This window comes from Hypanus sabinus, chromosome 10 (genome assembly GCF_030144855.1).
Source record: "Hypanus sabinus isolate sHypSab1 chromosome 10, sHypSab1.hap1, whole genome shotgun sequence".
NCBI classification, from domain to species: Eukaryota; Metazoa; Chordata; class Chondrichthyes; order Myliobatiformes; family Dasyatidae; genus Hypanus; species Hypanus sabinus.
This window is the reverse complement of record NC_082715.1, coordinates 126,355,431-126,377,064: the sequence shown is the minus strand read 5'-3', so window position 1 is coordinate 126,377,064 and position 21,634 is coordinate 126,355,431.

Below are 21,634 nucleotides of genomic sequence, written 5' to 3'. Positions count from 1 at the left end.
TTTTATGGCATGGACCCCTGTCATAGAGCAATACAGCACAGAAACCAGTCCTTTGGCCCAACTATTCCATGCCAATCAAGATTCCCATCTAAGTCAGTCCCGTCTGCCGGCTTTTGGTCCATATCCCTCTAAATCTTTCCTAATCGTGTACCTGTCCAAGTGTCTGCGACTGCCCACACTGTTCCAATAAAACTCAATTTTAAGACTACGGAAACACTTTGTGTCTTACACCTAACACATTGCAGCCCTGAGGACTCAATATTGAATTGAACAATTTCTGATGCAGAACCTTTCCTGTTTCAAGAATGTCAAAACAGTGTGATTATTCATCTGTAATGTTAGTTCACCTTGTTTATTTAGTGACACGGCGCAGAACAGGCTCTTTCAGCCTTCGAGCCACACCATTCTAGCAACCACAAAACCCCGATTAACCCTGACCTAATCACGGGCCAGTTTACACTGACTAATTAACCTACCCGGTACGTCTTTGGACAGTGGGAGGAAACTGGAGCACCCGGGTGATACCCACACATTCCATGTGGAGAATGTAGATGCCTTACGGAACAGCGATGGAATTGAATAGTGTCGCACTAGCCACTACACTACTGTGGCGCCCATAGTGTCATAACATCATAGACTGATGTAAAAACTCATACTACTTGGAAACAGGCCTTTCAGCCCATTTATATCCATACCAACCATCAACTACTCATTGATACTAATCCTATTTTCCTGCACGTGGTTGGGGCCTTGATAAGCCAAGTTCTCCTCCTTAGCTTTTTTTTGCATATATCTGCCTCTGGCAGTTTCTCCGATTTCAAACATCTACTGAGTGAAAACGTTCCTCCTCAAATTGCATCTACTTTCTTTCATTCTTCTAAATCCTTGTGTTCATAGGCCCAACCTTTCCTCATCAAACATAGACTTCCTCCCAGGGAGTCAGTGTAACAAGCAAACTCAAGAGCAGGGATCCCAGAGACAATGGACAATAGGTGCAGAAGTAGACCATTCAGCCCCTCGAGTCTGCACCGCCATTCTGAGATCATGGCTGATCATTTACTATCAATACCCAGTCCCTGCCTTGTCCATTCGGCAATGCAAACGAAACAAAGAAATTATGGCAGAAATTAACCAGCTAAACTAACAAGAACTCAGGCAAACTATACAGAATCTTGAAGGACTGAAATGACTCTCGATACACAGAAGAACTCAGTTTCACCAGACAAGGATTCACAACGATCAAGCAAAGAGAGGTTAGCAAGCCCCGGGATAGACCATGGAGCACCAACCAACTCAGGGCCAATTAGACAGCCCCAATGTCGAGACGAAGCAATAACCCCCAAAGTACCATGCAAGACATTGAAAATCCCATGCTAATTCAATTACCCCAAGTTGAAAAATGATAAATACAAAGCGAGCTTAACAATCCCCATGATCCCAAATGCAATACGTGTAACACAAAGTGAAGACCCAGAGCTAGTCCAAAAACAAACAATTAGACACAAGAGCTAAACAGTCCAAGGAGCAACACACAAGGTTACATCGAGAAAATACAATCGACATACTAACTGGGAAAAAAAATTGTTCTTTAAAAAAAAAATCCCCCGGCTGTGACTGGTTGACCTAGTGAGCCTTCTCCAAATCCCCTCCAGATTTGGAGGTTGTAGGTTCCTTGGATGCTCCAACCAGAACGGGCATTTAACAACATCGAATAAATAACATGACAGGTGATACCAAATCCGGTGACAGTAAAGAGAGATGTCTAAGGTCACCACAGAATCTAAATGAATTGGGAATCTGGGCAAAGGAATGGCAGATGGAATTTAACTCGAGCAAGTGTGAAGTGATAGACTGTATGTTGGGAAATTAAACCAGGGGCTGGTCTTACACAGTAAGGAGCGGAGTCTTGGGGAGAGTTGTGGAACAGAGGATCTTAAGAGGAAAAGAACCTAGTTCCCTGATGTGGTGACGCAGGAAGATAAGGTGGTGAAGGCAGCATTTGGCATGCTTGCCTTCATTGGATTGGGCAGTGAGTACAGGAGTTGGGACATCATGTTGTAGCTCTTTAGGACATTGGTGAGACCACAACTCAGAGCTGAGGCTAAGGCTGTGTCGTGCTTGGGCTGCTCTGGGCTTTGTACCTGCGAGCTTCATGACAATTTTCCCGGCTGCATGATGAACTGAGCCTCAGGCTACGGGCCTGTTCGGCTGCTCAGGGCTTCAGGTCTATGGACTCACTTTCGTTCTGAAAGCCGTTGCTTGCTTTTATTGCTTTTTTCCTCTCTTTGTGCATTGGAGGTTGGTCTTTTTGATAATCAGGTTTCTTCCGGTTTCTTGCTTTGCGGCTGCCTGTAAACAGACGAATCTCAAGATTGCGTAATTCATACATACTTTGATAATAAATGTACTTTGAATTTTGAACTTCAAGATGAGGAGAGCCAACAGTCTTCAGGGATTCCACGATGACTGCATCTGTGGGAAGTGTACCCAACTGCAGCTCCAGACAGACTGGGATCTGAAGGTACTCAGGGCCATCTGGGAAGTTGAGGGCTTCATAGATGTGACTTTCCACATCCAAGGTACAGGCTTCAGATAGATGGTGACCACCAGCAGAGGTAAGAGCAAGTGGGCAGAGATGGCAAGGTTCCCCTCAGCAATCAGATACTGCTGGGGGTGGGGGGGGGTGACTTGTCAGGACACAGTAGTAGCATCCAGGTCAGTGGCATTGTGGTCAGCAAGGAAGGGTAATGTAGAGTAGTGTGATAGTGATAGGAGACTCTTTAGTTAGATGGACAGACAGGAGATTATGTCCCCTTGGTCCATTTCTGAACTCCCCTACCCTTTTTTAATCTGTCTCCCTCTCTGGAGACAAACTGACCACCAACATCACTTATAAACCTACCAATTCCCACAGTTGTCTTGACTAAACCTCTTCCCAATCTGTCGCTTTTCCCTTTTCTCAGTTCCTTTGTCTCTGTCACATCTCTTCCCACAATGAGCTTTCCCTTCCAGGGCATCAGAGGTGTCCTCCTCTACAAAGAACGGTGTTTCCCTCCCTCCACCATTGATGCTGCCCTCACCCATGGCTCCTACATTTCCTGAACATCTGTGCTCACCCCATCGTCCTACCACCTTAACAGTGATAGGAGTCATTTGTGTCCTTACCTACATCCCCATGAGTCTCTCTAACCAACGTCATTTTCTGCAACTTTCTCCAAAGGTATCCTACCAGCAAACATATCTTTACCTCTGCCTCATTCATGAAGGGATTGGTCCCTCCATGATTCCCTTGTCTATTCAACCCCTCCCACTAATCTTCTTCCCAGCACTTACCCCTGCCAGCAGCCAAGGTTCTACATCTGCCCATTCACCTCTTCCCTCACCTCCATTCAGGGTCCCAAACAGGTGAGGCAACTCATCACCTGCTGGGGGTCATCCATTGTGTCCGATGAGCCCAATGTGACCTTCTCTACAATGGTGAGACCTGTCGTAAATTGGGGACCACTTTGTCGAGCACCTCCCCTCCATCCGCCAAAAGTGGAAATTCAGGTTGGCCTTTATACTAATTCCCATTCCCATTCTGACATGACCTCCTCATGCGCCACAACAAGTCCACCATCAGGATCAGAAAGTAACACCTTATATTGCGTCTAGGTAGCCTCCAAGTCGATGGCATGAATATTAATTTCTCCTTCCCTCTTCTTCTATTCCTCACTCGGGCCTCTTCTCACCTGCCTCTCACCTTCACCTGGGTCCCCTCCTCCTTCCCTTTCTCTCATAGTTCACTCTCCTCTCCTTTCAGATTCCTTCATCATCCAGCCCTTCTCCTACCACCTTCTAGATATATCCTCCTTCCTCTCCCCACACCTGCTTATTCTGACACTTTTGCCCCTTCATTTCCAGTCGTGAAGCAGGGGCTCGGCCTGAAACATTGATTTCCATCGATGCTGCCTGGCCTGCTGAGTTCCTCCAGCATTTTGTGTGTGTTGCTTTGGAGATTCTGTAACCGTGGTGCTGTGTTACTTCCCAAGGCGGTCTCTGAGTGGCTGCTGAAAAATCTCAAAGAGCACAAACAGCCAGAGGCTGCTGTACATATTGGTACAAAGAGCAAAGGATGAGGTCCTGCCAAATATGTACAGGTATGCACCTAAGAAACTGAAATGCAGGACCTGAAGTTAGTGATCTCTGGATTTCTCCTGGTGCCACGTGCTAGTAAGTCCACCAACAGAAATACAATGCACATGAATGAGTAGATGTAGAGCTGGTGCAGGGGGCAGAGGTCACTGGGATTTCTTCTGTAGTAAAGGTGACCTTTACAAGAGAGTCAGGTTGCACTTGAACCAGAGGGAACCAATCTTCTAGTGGAGAAACTTGCTTTTGCCTCCCTGGAGGGTTTAAACTAAATTGGCAGGATGGTGGGACTTTGAGAGAGAGAGAGAGAGAGAGAGAGAGCAAAGTCAGTGAGGAGACAGGGGTATGTTCATCAACCAAAGCGTATAAGCCTAGCAATCACAGACATCCGAACCCTGCAAAAACTCATTCAGGGAGGTAGCACCACCATCCCAGCCCCCTGTAACCCCATATTCATGACCCCCCCCATCCTGTTGACCTCTAAGGGTGTATGTATACAGGAAATTTGATTATAGAACACAACAATTTATTTGATCACATATTGAAACTATATATATTCCTTGTTGAGTATTTTGTTGGCAGTCTCAATGCTATTAGCTAAAAGCTAATGCAAAAAAGCTTCTCTGTTTCTTTTGCAAACTTTCATTGTACTGTGACTTGGCTTGCTTGGCAGATTTGAGCATTTTGCCAGAAGTCTCAACCTCATAGCAGTCTCTGACAATGAATTTGTTCATTTTGCAAGACATCAGATTCAAACCAGCTAGTTCAAATAACGTTAGCTATGCTAATGAACGAATGACACCTGTTAAACTCACCTCAACATGTCTTTTCAGTCATTTAACCCACCATGGGCAATAGAAAAGTCACTGTTGCAAACAGTGCAGTGAGCAACACTGTCATTATTTTGACCCCTGTTAGGCAGGGGGACACTTTAGTGTAGTCTGGGGTGAAGTACATTTTGTATTTTCTTTTTTTGGAATATTCTGTCATGGCACTGCAGGACACTAAACTGAACAGACGGACAATGAAAGAGAGAGAGGTCGACTGGAAAGCCCGCCCACAAAGAAAACTGATAGGTCTACTTAGCACAAAGAGAGACCAATCAGGATGCTCCCTCTGTCGCTCTCTCGCTACGTCTATCACTCGCTCTCTCTCTCGCTCTTTTTTTTAAAAAAAAAACGATTTCCAGGATATTGTAAATAATTTGCGAGCATCAGCGAGCCACTATCATTACGTGGGAGACTCCCAGAACTTCTGGGAGGGGTGGGATGTCTGCAATCAGGATAACCATGTTTACAGTAAGGGACTGGCTGAGAGAAGGGCAGGTCTGGCAGTTCGTTGTTCTGTGACACCTGTGCTTCAGGTGTGACACAGTATCAGGTAGAAGGAGAGGATACTCTTAAGGGATCATCTAAAGAGGCCACTTGGGTAGAAAGAGATGGTCAGTTTAGTTGGACCCCAATAGTCAGCAGGAATGTGAAAGGAAGATGTGTTAAGAAATTGCATGTAGCTGTGAGAATAGTAGGACAATGCTAATGGGAGGTTTTGATTTTCCCGGCATTGGCTGGGTCACCCGGAATTCAAAGGGTCTGGCTGGGGTGGATTTTGTGTGGTGCGTTACAAGACACTTTCCCCATGCAGTATATAGAAACTTAGACCTCTTAGGGAACAAGGCAGGCCAAGTGACTGAAGAGGGAGTCAGGGACCACTTTGGGGCCCGTGATCACAATTCTATTAGTGTTGCACGGAGCGACTGAGGGGAACCCAAGTGCAGGACACAGGCACGGAGATTGAGTCGGGGAGGCTTGCACAGACCTGAACGTTGAACAGCAAACAGGAAGAATCTTGATGCAGAGCTCTGATATGGAGTCTTGGCACATAGATGGGGTTCTCGTGGAACATCTTGGAACTGGAGCTGAACTTAGAACTAACAGTTCTCAGCAGTCAGGAAACAAGTTATCACACAGGAATAGAACCATCAAACTGGTGCCCAGTGATTGACGCCAGGGCTCTTGAACTGCAGTTCTTGATAGAGACCAGGTATGCTGTCATCAAGCAAATCAGCAGTAAATGGGAAATTAACAATTGGAATTGAGGCATAATCAAAGGAGATTAGGGACAAGATAAGGGATTAACAATCTGGACCATGACAATTAGTTTTTGGAAAAAAATACAACAGGCCCACAGGTTAAAGTCCTGAGGCTAACTTGAAGGCATTAGGCAGGATCTAGCTCGGGTCAACTGGATGACTCTGTTTCAAAGTCAAAAGTTCGAAGTTTACATTTATTATGAAAGCACATATATGTCACCATATACTACCCTGAGATTCATTTTCTCGCAGCCATTCACAGTAGATGCAAAGAAATTCAATGGGATCAGTGAAAAACTATACACAAAGATGAAGGTCTATGGGACTAAGCAGTTTAAATGGTTCAGCACTGACTAGGTGAAGGGCCTGTTTCTGTGCTGTAGGTTTCTATGACTATGACTCTAAAGACAGACAAACAGCCAATGTGCAACAGAAGTCAAACTGTAAAAATACAAAAGAAAAACCATAAATAAATAAATATTGAGAAGATGAGCTATAGGGCTATAGGGTTCTTGGAAGTGAGTCCATAGGCTGTGGAATCAGTTCAGTGTCAAGGTGAGTGCAGCTATCCTTGCTGATTCAAAGGCCTAATGGTTGAAGGGTAGTAATTGTTGCTGAACTTAATGCTGGAACCCAAGACTCCTGTATCACCTTCCCGGTAGCAACAGCAAGAAGAGAGCCTGGCCTTGATAATGGATTCTGCTTTCTTGTGGGAGTGCTCCTTGTGGATGTGCTCAGTAGTGGGGATTTAAAGGGAAAGGAACAGTTGGCAATTGCGAGACTTTTATAAGGATCATATCTTGAATCCAGGGGCAGTATGTTCCTGTTAGCGTGAATGGTGGACGTACCAAGCTCAGTACTGATGAGAGATATCAAGGCTCTGATCAGGAAATAGATGGAAGCAAACGTCACCTTTAGGCAGCTGGATAAAAATTAATTCCTTGACAAATACAAAAGGTTTAAGAGCAGCTTGAGGGAAATCAAGAAGGCAAAAGGACGGTGTGAGATGGATTTGGCAGGCAGGGTTGAAGATAATTTCAAATGATTCTTCAATCATGTTAACAATAACAGGTCCTCAAACACCACTAGGGCAGCCTGTGTGTGGCTGAGATTTTTAATGTCTATTTCTTCTCTATTACATGAATGCCCAAGAAATAAGAGTAATAAGTAATTATGTATCAGATCATAAACATTTTATGAGAGAGGAGATATTATCAAGCTTGAAGTGCCTTAATGTGAACAAGTCCCCAAGGCCTTGTAGGAGACCAGCGAAGAAAATGTGGAGAAATCCCTTGTAGCGGTATTTGTAATGAGCTCTTCGGGTCAGGTAGCATTGGACTATGAGGTTTTTGGAGCATCTGAATTGGTTAATTGTTGCTGAGCAAGTCATTAATTGTTTAGAGTTTCTTGTGTTTTTCTCGAGTGATTCACTCATTGTAATACGGTCTCTTGGTGCTTTCTGTTCAAGCTTGTTAAGTTTATTGCGATAAGCTTGGGAATTCCATGTTACTTGCATAATTTAAGCGGAGACCCATTTAGTGCTAACCGTGAGTTACTAGTTTTGAGAACATTATATTGTCGCTTGGCTAAGCTATTGCCATTCTTTTGGAACTATTCTGAAAAAAATTCTCATCATTATCTCTCAATTGGATTCTGTCTTTCCTCTGCACTTGGGTTCCAATATTGCTAGCACACAGTATTTACTTTGTTGTTACCAACTGAAGTTGCTGAAGACTGGAGGGCGGCTAATATTGTTCCATCGTTCAATAAGAGCAGCAAGGACAGGCCAGTGAGCCTGACTTCAGTTGTAGGGAAGTTACTGCATGGAATTTTGAGGGACAATATCTACCATCAAGGTCTGATCAGGAATATTCAACATAGTTTTGTGTATGAGAGGTCATGTCTTCTTTTGTCTGAAGAAGTTTGAAGGGGATAGACGAAGGCAAAGCAGTTAATGTCATCTGTATGGACTTCAGTGCAGCCTTTGACAACGTCCTGAAAAGCGTCTGATCTGGAAAGGGTCAGGATGGGATTCGTGGGAGTTGTGATGGATATTCACTTTCCAGGACCCAGACTTACTACCAGCCTCAGCTTCCTTACACAGCAGCATAACCGTTCCGAAGGGTCGGAGTTGTTTGTGACAAAGTTAAACTTCTAACCTATATTCTTTGCTCAGCTGTTTTTATATGTGCTGTAATGAAAGTTTGGACAAAGATGGATTGTTTTCTCTGCAGTGGCAGAGGCTAAGAGATCTAATAGAGGTTTATAAGATTATGAGAGGCCTAGACAGATAGCAGCATCTTTTTCCCAGGGTTTAATGTCTAATACCAGAGGGCATGCATTTAACGTAAAAGGTAATTTCAAAGGAGCTGTAAGGGACAAGTTTTCTTTTGCACTAAGTGCGGTGGGTACTTGAAATGTGCTGTCTGAGTTGGTGGTAGAGGCAGAAACATTAGGGTCTTTTAATAGATACTTAGATAGGTGTACGAATATGAGGGAAATGGAAGGATATAGACATTATGTAGGCAGACGAGATTAGTTTAGTTAACCATTGAATGGCTAATTTAATTGGTTCAAATGGCCTGTCCCTGTGCTGGACTGTTCTATGTTCTATATTCTACATTCTAAACATCGGAAGCATTGGGTATTGTTAAGGATGACAAGGTGAGTGACAGGAAGATGAGTAGAAAAAAAACTGGTATTCATTCCTCAACCTTTGCCTTCTGCAATTGTTGAGTCGTTCATTTGCAACTCAATGGCATATTCTTCTAGTTCATAAGAGTTGGACCTAAGTGTAGAAATCCTATGTAGTTTGTAAAACTTTTATAGTTCTGAAATCTTTGATAAATCAGAAATCCTCCTTGAGTGTTGTGTGTATTAAGAGCCATTTGTCTAAATTTAAATGTGTATCATTAAAAATAAAATAAACTGCTTAAACTACTTCACTAGTTGGAAGCATTTCCTCTTTGGTAAGGAAGAGGGGAGCCATCACTATAGCAGTGGGTATTGGCCACTAAATCTCAGAGACAAATTGGGGAAGTAAACTAATCCTTGAAGAGTAAGGAGACACAGTATCACCTCCCTACAGTGATGGTACCGTACATATCTATATTGAACAAGGCTTAAAATCTCCTTTTTAGTTTAGTGCTTTGTGGGCAGGCTAGTGCCAAGGATTCAGAAATGACTAACTGATGGGAAGCATTGGTGAGGGTCAAAGGTTAATTCTCCAGCTGGAGGCCTGTGGTGCCCCAGCCATCAGTTTAAGGACTTCTGTTATTCATTCTTTCGATAAATAACTTAGAAATGAATGTACATGTCACAATTAGCAAGTTTGCCAATGATATGAAAGTAGGGATTCTTGTTGATGGTGAAGCAGGTTACAATGAATTACAAAAGGATCAACTAGACTGGTCAAAGAACACTGAGGCTGTCTACAAGAAGGGTCAGAGCTGTCTCTATTTCCTGAGGAGACTGAGGTCCTTTAACATCTGCTGGGTGATGCTGAGGATGTTCTACGAGTCTGTGGTGGCCAGTGCTATCATGTTTGCTGTTGTATGCTGGGGCAGCAGGCTGAGGGTAGCAGACATCAACAGAATCAACAAACTTATTCGCAAGGCCAGTGATGTTGTGGGGGTGGAACTGGACTCTCTGATGGTGGTGTCTGAAAAGAGGATGCTGTCCAAGTTGCATGCCATCTTGGACAATGACTCCCATCCACTCCATAATGTACTGGTTAGGCACAGGAGTACATTCAGCCAGAGACTCATTCCACCGAGATGCAACACTGAGCGTCATAGGAAGTCATTCCTACCTGTGGCCATCAAACTTTACAACTCCTCCCTCAGAGTGTCAGACACCCTGAGCCAATAGGCTGGTCCTGGACTTATTTCCACTTGGCATGATTAATTTATTATTATTTATTTATGGTTTTATATTGCTATAGTTCTACACTATTCTTGGTTGGTGCAGCTGTAACGAAAACCAATTTCCCTGGGATCAATAAAATATGTCTGTCTGTCCGTTCGTTTAGAGAGTTGGGCTGAGGAATGGCAAATGGTTTTCAACTTGGATAACTGAAGCGTTGAATTTTGGCCATCCAAACCCTGATAGGACATTTGCTGTGTATGGCAGGGCACTTACGAGTGCCGTGAAACAAAGGGGACTGAGTAAGAGCGTACAGTTTGCCGAAAGCAGCCAGGCAAGTAGACCGGATGGTGAAGGGACTTATTTTGCTGGCCTTCATCAGACAGGGTACTGTGGAGTTTAGGAACTGGGACGTCATATGATAGTATTACAAGTCATTGTTGAAACCGTATTTAGAGCATTTTGCACAATTTTTGTCACGCTATTAGAAGAAAAACATTGTCAAGCTGGAGGGAGTGCAGAAGAGACTTGCGTGGGTGCTGCATGCACTAGAAGGTCTGGCTATAGGGAGAGGATCTCTATTCTGTGGAGCATAGGTGAATGTGGGGTGACCTCACAGGAGTTTGTAAAATCATAATGGTTATGGGTAAAATGAACAGCAAGACTTTTCCCAAGAGTTGGGGAGTCCAAAACTAGAGGGCACAGATACAAGATGAGAAGAGATTTAAAAACAGACCTGAGGGGTAACTTCCTTTGCACAGAGGTAGTGAGAATCTGAATCAGCTGCCAGAGGAAGAGGTCGAAGTGTTCCAATTGCAGCATTTAAGAACCTTTTGGATAGGTACATGGAGGGCAGGGGCTTGGAGTGTTATAGGACAAGTGCAGGTTGGTCAGCATGGGCCAGTTGGGCTGAATGGCCTGTCAGCATGCTGTATTACTCTATGACTATTTTAAAGGAAGCTAAGGGAAAACCTTAGTGGCTTGCAGAATCATTACTTAACGTGGTTGGCAACAACCCACCCCACTCTCTCCCCCCCCCCCCCCACAGATTAGAAGAATCTAAAACTAGAGGCTTCAGGTGAGAAGAGGATGATTTAAAGGAGATCTGAGGAGCACACTTTTCCCCACAGACAGTGGTGGGTATTAGATCATGCTGCCAGAGGAAGTGGTAAAGGTTCAGTTACAATATTCAAAAGGTATTTGGTTGGGTTCACGGATAGGAAATGTTTAGAGGGTTATGAGCCAATACAGGGAGATGGGATTAGTTCAGGAAGACACCATGGTTGTCATGGACACATTAGGTCAAAGCATCCACTTCATGCTGAATCACTGACTCTACACCATCACAACTGAACTCGCGGTCATCTCATTTCTACATTCCCCACCATTGGTGGTCACCCTTCTCCAAATTTGATCATCAAAAAGCTATTGATCTCTGAAAATTTAAACACTTTGTTACTACCACACTTTGAGGAAGTGAGTTCCAAAGGCTTGCTCCGAAGGAAAAGATCCCATCATGTCTTCGATAGGCACCTCCTTATTTTAAACAGTGACTCAGACTCTAGGTTCCGCTATCAGAGGAAACATCCTCTCTGCATCCACCCTATCAAATCCCCTCAGAATCGTACACATTTCAGTCAATTCCTCCCTCACTCTTCCAGCCCCTAGCTGAAACAGGCTGGCTAGCCCAGCCCTTCATCCGAAGTCAATCAACCATTTTGGGCTATCAGGTTACTTACGCAATCCCACCCAATATAACTACATAACTCCTTGAATAAGGCAATCAAAACTGTACACACTAACCCAAGAAGTGGTCTCATCAACTGTTGTAGCAAGATCTTTTTTACTCCACTCCTTTGTAATCCAAGCTTTCATTCCAGTTACCTTCTTATTTACTGAAAAGTAACTTACATTTGTGAAGCAGCTATCTTACATCACTGCCTGGTTATAAAAAAAATATTTTCCTTACTCTCTACCAAGCTCTGTCCAACAATCACATGAACTCATTTTGTCCTTCTCGTCCATTCATAATTAATCTCTTCCTCTGGACCATGGTATAAATTTTAAATAATTGAGCTCCTGATCCCAATAGCAACCACTTGTTACACTTTGGTAGACTCAAAAGTCATACTTATTGTATTTTCTGTTCAATCTTTTATTCAAGATGATATATTACCCCCAATCCACAAGCTTACCTTAAGCAAATAGTTTAAGGTATGTAGGACTGTCAAATTACTTCCAGAAATACGTGCTTTTTATCTATCCTTTGTTCTTTAAGATAACAGCAATATAGGTAAAGAACAGTAATAAATGTGTCAGCTTTGATTTCCCATTCATAAAAATGCTGACTATTTAATTGTAATTTAATTCTGTTCATTAGTGCCAATCAGCCTCTTCCCATTGAGTGCACACTCCCAGTTCCTCAGTCTTTCAATGGGCCTACTGCATCAGTTTTCCATTTCCCACCCATCCAGCCCACTGTTTTGAACATAGATAAATTCACGTTTACTTTCCCAGCTAGCCCATTCAAAGACAGAGACAATTACTTTCAACATCCTCTGATTTACGGTAGGTAATTTAAGTGGGTTAGTTATGATTCATTTGGTGAGATGGCTGGAAGTAATTAATGCTCAGTTATGACATCACCATAAAACGTTCAAGGATAGATCCATTTATAAGATATTAAATGACAGTGGTGTTTTATCTGTATGCAAGAATGAACAAACCTGTCATATTTCACTACACTGTTAGCTTGGACTGCATTGTTAACAAACCAATATGCCCAGTGGATACTTGTCAGGTCCCTCGCCTGAGTGCTGCTCGTATCATGTAACCCAGTACTACCTGTTGCATGCTCAGCGACTAAACCGGCTCCCCTGCCAGGCTTGCCTGGTGAGAAGGGTGGCTGGACAAACCCTGCAGAACGACAAACAAGACCTGTCAAAGGGCGGATGGACCCTCTCGTGGGGTCAACATGTGCCTTGAAGCGCAGAAAGGGCAGCCCTCGCATTGGAGCTCGGTCTGGCCATTCACTGCAACAGAACTTCCCCCAGCCGTGTTGGGCCCCACCATGCTGCTGGATCCAGGAGGGAATGTCGAGAGGGTGGGTCTGGACTTGTGCAACCCCCTACTCACCCAAGATCCATTCACGCACACGCTGTTCCTTTCTGAGTGGGGCATCTATCAAACCCCACTAACTGAAACTATCATCCTATGGGATGGATAGCCAGAGAGAGAAACACACACAATTATCATTGTAACAACAGCAACATTGAGATACTGGGTATGAACTTGAAGATAAAAACAAAACAAAAAAACTGAGATAACATGGTTATACTAATGGGCAAAAAGTAAAATAGAATGTTGGTCCGTGGCGTCCCTGGTGTCAAGATGAGGCTATCCTCAGGTGGACGAGCAACACCTTATATTCCATCTGGGTAGCTGCCAGGTTTTGCCAATGAATGTGCTGAAAAGATACTGATTTTCAGTTTGAGTTATTCCTGTACCTCTCAATGAAATTGAAAGGCAGTAATGTACACTGATGGGTAGGCCTTTACTTAGTTTTGGTTCATGATTCACACCCTTCATGCTTTCTTTATAGAGGAAAGGCTGTAGCATTAACAGTTTCTTGGAGATTACTTATAAAGCTCTTTTATCACCATGACTAACTCTGACACACCATCACAAAATATCTGCCCAATTTTCCTGTGTGCATCAGTTAATTGAGATATAAATATCTGGCAGGGGCACTGCCATTTTCCACAGATCCACTTGAATATGAGCTTGGGGGTTTGTTTATGACCACTGAGATCCAGACTGACTCGAAATCAAATATTAAACAGAAACTCAATGAGTCATAAAGCATAAAAACTGGTCCATGCCAACCAATAGTTTCAACTGCCTGCTTTTGACCCAATTCCCTATCGGTCTTTCCTATTCATGTATCAATGAAAGTGCCTTGCAAATGCTGTTAATATACCTGCATCAACTATTTCCTCTCAAAGATAAGAACACCTTCAATTAGATAGCTTCAACTTCATTTGTAAGATTTGTGCTCAAATCTTTGATTTATTGTCATATTTACTGAGAAACAATGAAGGTAATGTCTGCTGGTATCCAGACAGATCATTGCAAACATAAGTACAGCAGGATAATACAAAATGGGAAACTAGAGATCACAGAATATCCCTGTAACTATCAGTAAAGTGTATTGCAGACAGGTAAATAAAATGCAAGGGCTGTGGCGAGCTGGATTGGGAGATCTTTATCATAGATGAATAGTATCAGTATCACAATGGAATAAAGGGAATTACAGAGGCACGAGGGAGGAGCTTGCCCAGGCGGTTTGGAGGACGATACTGGTGAGGATGACGGCTGAGCAGAGAAATTTCTGGGAATAGGTCACAAGCCTAGGATAGATGTGCCCCAGAGGCAGGGGTAGGCAAACGCGGTTGACAAAGGAAGTCAAGGACTAAATAAAAGCCAAGGAAAGTGCACATAAGGTAGCAGAAGTGAGTGAGAAGTTGGATCGGAAAGCTTTTAAAATCCAACAAAAGGCAACTAAAAAAGCAATAAGGGAAAAGATGAAATAAGAGCAAACTAGCCAATAATATAAAGTAGGATACCAAAAGTTTTTTCAACTAAAAAACCAAAAACAGTGTTGGGAAATGTATGATAATGCATTTTGGTAAAAGAACAATGCATTTTGGTAAAAGGAACAATAATGTGGACTATTATCTACAAACCCCATTTCCAGAAAAGTTGGGATATCTTCCAAAATGCAAAAAACAAAAATCTGTGATATGTTAATTCACGAACCTTTATTTAACTGACAAAAGTACAAAGATTTTCAATAGTTTTAATGACCAACTTAATTGTATTTTGTAAATATACACATTTAGAATTTGATGGCTGCAACACTCAAAAGTTGGGACAGATTTAAAATAAGATTGAAAAGTGCACAGAATATTCGAGTAACACTGGTTTGGAAGACTCCACATTAATCAGGCTAATTGGTATCATGACCGGGTATAAAAGTAGCGTCCGTCAAAGTCTTTGCAAGCAAGGATGGGTCGTGGCTCACCTCTTTGTGCCAAAATTCATGAGAGAACTGTTAGTCAGTTCAAAAGGAACATTTCTCAACACAAGATTGCAGAGAATTTAGGTCTTTCAACATTTACAATACATAATATTGTTGAAAGATTCAGAGACATCTCAGTGCGTAAAGGGCAAGGTCGGAAACCACTGTTGGATGTGCGTGATCTTCGAGCCCTCAGGTAGCACTACCTAAGAAACTATCATGCTACTGTGACAATTATAGCCACCAGGGCTCGGGAGTACTTCGGAAAACCAATGTCACTTAAATCTGTTGCTGCATCCAGAAATGCAACTTGAAATTGTATTACACAAGGAAGAAACCATACATCAACTCTATGCAGAAACGCTGGTGAGTTCTCTGGGCCAGAGCTCATCTCAGATGGACCAAAAGACTGTGGAATCGTGTGCTGTAGTCTGATGAGTCCACATTTCAGCTAGTTTTCGGAAAAAACGGGCGTCGAGTTCTCAGTGCCAAAGATGCAAACGACCATCCTGATTGTTATCAGCAAAAGGTGCAAAAGTTTGCATCTGTGACAGTATGGGGGTGCATCAGTGCCCACAGCATGGGTGAGTTGCATGTATGTGAAGGTACCATTGACTCTGAGGCGTATATTAGGATTTTAGAGAGACATATTACCATCAAGGTGACATCTCTTCCCGGGATGTCCATGCTTAATTCAGCAGGACAATGCCAGACCACATTCTGCACAGGCTACAACAACATGGCTTTGTAGACAGAGTGCGTGTGCTTGACTGGCCTACTGCCAGTCCAGATCTGTCTCCTATTGAAAATGTATGGCACATCATGAAGAGAATCAGACAACGGAGACCATGGACTGTTGAGCAGCTGAAGTCATATCAAGCAAGAATGGACAAAATTTCCAATTGCAAATCCACTACAATTAGTATCCTCAGTTCCAAAGTAAAAAGTGTTATTAAAAGGAAAGGTGATGTAACACAATGGTAAACCTGCCTCTGTCCCAACTTTTGTTGAGTGTGTTGCAGCCATCAAATTCTAAATTTGTGTATATTTACAAAGTACAATTAAGTTGGTCAGTAAAACTATTGAAAATCTTTTCTTTGTACTTTTGTCAGTTTAATACAGGTTCACGTGAATTAATACATCAGATTTTTATTTTTATTGCATTTTGGAAAATATCCCAACTTTTCTGAAAATGGGGTTTGTAAATGGGAGGCAAGTTAAAACATCAGGGGTGCAGAAGGACTTAGGAGTCTTCATGCAAGACTCGAAGATTAATTTTCAGAGTGAATAGTGGTGGAGAAGGCAAATGCAATGGCATTTATATCAAGGGGAATAGAATATAAAAGCAGGGAGATAATGCTGAGTCTTGATAAGACTGTTGAATACCCAATGTGCAATGAAAAAAATGCAAACAGTAACTGCTGCTTCAATATACCAGACTTTGCTGCCTTGATTTGGTCTGTAAACCTCCATCCAGACATCATACTCAGTTGCATCAATACATTCCAGCGCCTGGACCCCATGGCTTTGACTCGGCCTGTGCCTAGTCTTCCACGGGCTCGCTGTTTCACCTTGTCTCTGTTCTGCCACATCGAATTGCCTCCAAACTCCAAAGAGAAGTTACACACTGTTACTTGAGGTGATTGTTAACCACTTTTTCTAGAAAACAAAGTATTCAGTTGCTATCCTTGTTTCATTAACCACCAGCCAGAAGTCAGATGTTCACCAGTACCATCTTAAACCAAAATGTACTACTGATGTGAGAAACCTGGGAGAAAACATTGTTTTAAAAAAAATGCTCACTGCCTTTACTTTCCTCTGAGTACACGTCTATTAGAAATTAGCTGGCAGTGCCAAAGACTGACTGGACAAGATGGCTGTCAGCAGAGAGTTAATATCATTACTTTGTGAAATTTGATCAACCAGAAGTTGCCAACTTCTCACCTGATATTGTTTGGAATCATACATAAAAACATAAATGACTTGTTTGCTGCAGGATGACATATTTAATTTTCTGTTGCAAGGTACTATTAACAGTTTGCATTATCTACACATCTATCTTGAATATAATTATGTCAATTTATTTGATGTGTGGTAGAGGTGGGCACAAATACAACATTAGGACAGGTTCATGGATAGGAAAGGTTTAAAGGCATGTGGATCAAACATGGGCAAAGAGAATGAGCTCAGGTAAGCATCCTGGTCAGCATACGCAGGTTCATTTAGAGATAAACCTGGTAACATGTCCAATGTGCCTGCCTCATTACCCATGTGACCAATTAAACTGCTAACCTGTATGTCTTTGAAATAAGAGGAAACTGGAGCACCCAAAGGAAACCCACATGGTCATGGGGAGAACATACATCTTACACACAGTCTTGGGAACTGAACTCAGTTTGCTGGCACTGTAATAGTTATGCTAACCTCCATGCTATGGCACCGCCCAACTCCATGACTGGCTGAAATAGTGCTATCCTTCCTTACACCTCCATTGGTGGAGATACGTCTCTATCAAAGGAGCTGCAAGGTGCTCATTCCCTCCACTAGCCTGCAGGTCACCCTTGGGCAAGGTGTAGCACCTGCTTACATGAAGCCATGGGAGCAGTTGGTTCATATCACAAGTCCTGGTCATGCAACCACTGATGCTGGGCAGACAATCTCTGAAGAGTATTGCTAATGGCTGGGGTCACCCATCTTGTAAAGTCAGTGCAGAAAAAATTGCCAGAAAACATCATAGTGAAAGACCATGATTGGCCACATCATATGACATGGCACATAATGATGACGAGTCAGACATTTAATTGATATTAACTTCTGTTTCTCAGTCCTGGAGTAGTAGAGAAAAGTCTTTCAGCTGTTGTTCACCATGATCACACATTCACACCTGATCCTGTACAAATCCTATTTTATACTCCCCACATTCCCATCAAACCCCTGCACGTTCTACTGTGCATCAACATATGAGGGACAATTTACGGTGGCCAATTAATCTACCAACCTGCCCACCTTCAGGAGGTGGGAGAAAACCGGAACCCCTGGGAGGAACCCACAAGATCAATGGGGAAAAAGTGTGCGCGCGCAAATGCCACACAAAAAGGGACACAAAAGGAGGAACACAGCAGGTCAGGCAGCATCTATGGAGGGAAATGGACGGTTAATGTTTCAAGTCAAGATACTTCATTTGGTCTGGAATGAAAGGGCTGGAAGGAATTGGTGGAGCAAGTGCTGGAAACTGTGCTGCACAAATTGGCGGTGGGGCAAGTGCCCAAGAAAGACATGTGACTAGGGCTGGAAGTCTGGGTAAGCACACGGTTGAATAGCTGCATGCCATTTCTGTGCTCAATGCACAGTGAGGGCATAGAAAGAGGCTTTGCAGTGGAACAGCAAAATGGAGATACAAGAAGCACATTCCCTGTCCATTCCACTCTATGGCCAAGTTCCTCTGGACTTCCTTACAGACTTCACCAATCACTACCAAATTTCTTTGATATGGGATACAAATTCACTCTTATAGACTTGAGAAACTAACCAAATATGCACAAAATACTAAAACAAATTTTGTAGATTTTAATCAAGAGTTTACATTGCAGATAAATTACAACATGAACAGCATGTACTACGTTTACTGTAATTTTAAATTTAAACCTACAACTCATGTGCATCTACTGTGTAACGTTTACTGGAATTGCCCTGGACAAGGTGGATTGCAACACATTTGGGTCCTGATGAAACACGAGATCTGGAATGATACTGAAATACGGAGACATGGATTTCTTTAGAACATTATATAAATCCCTCAGACTAGCTGACAGGACGGCACAGTAATACAGGGTAGCACGACGCTTTATGGTACAGGCGATCCGGGTTCAATCCCCCCCCCCCGTGTAAGGAGTTTGTATGTTCTCCCCTTGATCTCATGGGTTTCCTCCCGGTGCTCTGGTTTCCTTCCATAGTACAAAGACATACCGATTGGTAGGTTCATTGGTCATTGGAAATTGTCCCATGATTAGGTTAGGATTAAGTTGTGGGAATTGCTGGGCAGCTCAGCCTGAAGGGTTTATTCTGCACTCAAATAGATAAATTGTTTGGTATGTTGCAAGATCTGTTTTGTGGAGTGCTTTGAGCATTGTAGGCTACGTTAACTGAGGGAGGTAGACATGCAAAATTGTAAGCAAGAGCAGTTTTCACCATGGAGTTTTACATTTTCACAATCTCCTAATGGAGGATTCAGCTTGCTTTTTCCTGCAACTGCCAGCAAATAACAGCACCGTCAACATGAAAACCAAAGAAAACACAAGCAGGACTAAACCCTCAAACCTGTTCCCACATTCTATATACTCATGGTTGATCTGCCCCAGATATCATCTCCTCTTCAGTGCCAATTTCTCATCACCCTCATTTTTCTGATCTTTCAGAAATTTATTTTCTCCTTAAATAGTGCCATTGATATAGCCTCCACACCCACCAGGAGCAGAGAATTCCAGCAATTCACTGAGTTTTCCACAGTTTTAAATGATTTTGTAATCAAGTCCTTCCCTTGGGGCCCTTCTGTTAGTGGAAACATCTCAACGTCTACACTGCCATACACCCTTAAGATCTATTATGTTTCAACAGCTCACCCCTTGTTATTTTATGTAAATGACAACAGATTTTGATCTCTAATTTCTTTAGCTAGTTGTGAAAGGTCAATAATTTCATCCCAAGAATTGGCCTATTGTGTTTCCTCTTGCTGCCTCCAATGGTAATACATCTTGTCTCATCACCCACCTATGCCCCTGCAAACTGGTAAGCACTACGGCAGGTGAAGGTCTTACCAAAAAGCGCTTATTTTACTGAAGGTTCCCTTTGTCATAGCCATTCTCTTTCACAATAACGCCAATTTTTCAGCAGATCTGAGCTGCTTCTGTAACGCCAGACAGACTAGAGAATGGGTACATCAGAAAAATGTACAAGCTTCTGCTGACCATTATACCCACGTATATTTACCAATCCCGCACAATAGCCTGCACGTCTTCCATATCTCCCTGTGTTCTGCTCAATCAAGTGACTGTCTAGATGCCTCTTAAATATCACTATCTCCACCTGCTCTGGGCAGCTCATTCAGACATCAACTGCTATTTGTGGAAAAAAATACTCCTCAGAACCCCTTAAACCCTCGTCTCTCACCTTTGCTTTTGACAACCCTACCATGTGAAACCGACTCCGGCCGTCTATCCTCTTATCATTTGTACAGTACTTCTATCATGTCACCTTTTGGCCACCCTTGCTCCAATGAGAACAGACCCATATGATCAAAGCTCTCCTTAGAACCTCAAATACAAACAACATTCTTGTGAATCTTTTCTGTCGCCTCTCTAGCTTAAATCATATGTCCTGTTAGTGTAAAGTGCTACACACAATACTCTTATTTTGGCCTAACCAACATTTTATCCAACCCTTAATTACATTTCAACACTTGTACTCAGTGCTTTGTCCAATGCAGACAAGTGTGCCATATGCTTTGACCAATGAGGATGTCATCTTCACCACCATGACTACCCGTGTTACTGGTTTCAGGGAACTACATACTTTTACCCCAGTATCTCCCCGCTTCGGAACACTCCCCATGGCCCTGCCTTTAAGTGTACACGTTGCTCTGTTTTAACTCCCCAAAGTGCATCATTTTACACTTTTGAGATACATTTCTTTGCCCTTTTTCCAGATGCTCTACATTTTGTTAAAACAAAAGACAAAATTCTTCCTAGTCATCCATCCATTTAAAAGCTATACCATCCAATCTATTTCCATGCGTTGGCTGACACAGCATCACATTACAGAAGACAGAGCATTATGGCATGATGCCATGACAACAATCTTTCCCCTGATATCAAATAAAGAGCTAGTCATTGACTACAGTAAGGAGACTGTTGGACATGTTCCTGTTTACATCAGTGGTGTTGAGGTCAAAAAGATTGGGAGTTTCAAGTTCCTAGAAGCAAACATCACCAATATACTGTCCTGGTCTAATCATGTAGACATCATGGCCAAGTAGTGCACCAGTGCCTCTACTTCTTTAACAAGGCTAAAGAAATTTAGCATATTCCCTTTGGCACTCATCTATTTTTTTTTATTCGTGCACCATTGACATCGTCCCATCCAGATGATATCTTGACCTCACAAACTACCTCATCACAGCCTTGAACCTTGTTGCCTGCCTGCATCACACTTTCTCCAGGTTTATATACATGCAATAAATGTACTCGACCCAAGAGGAGATGTGGGTACGGCTGAGAAACTTGGAGCTCTTTTCAGAAACAATGAACAGGATGTCCAATGGAGGCCTTCAAAATTAGGTGCTTTGAAAAGACATTGCAAGAGAAACATATGATTAATTAATAAATTTTTAACCATCGGCACAAGTGCAAAGGGGTGATCTCTTTTATGAAAAAGTTTTGGTTATGAGATGCTTAACGAAGTAGTGAGTACAGAAT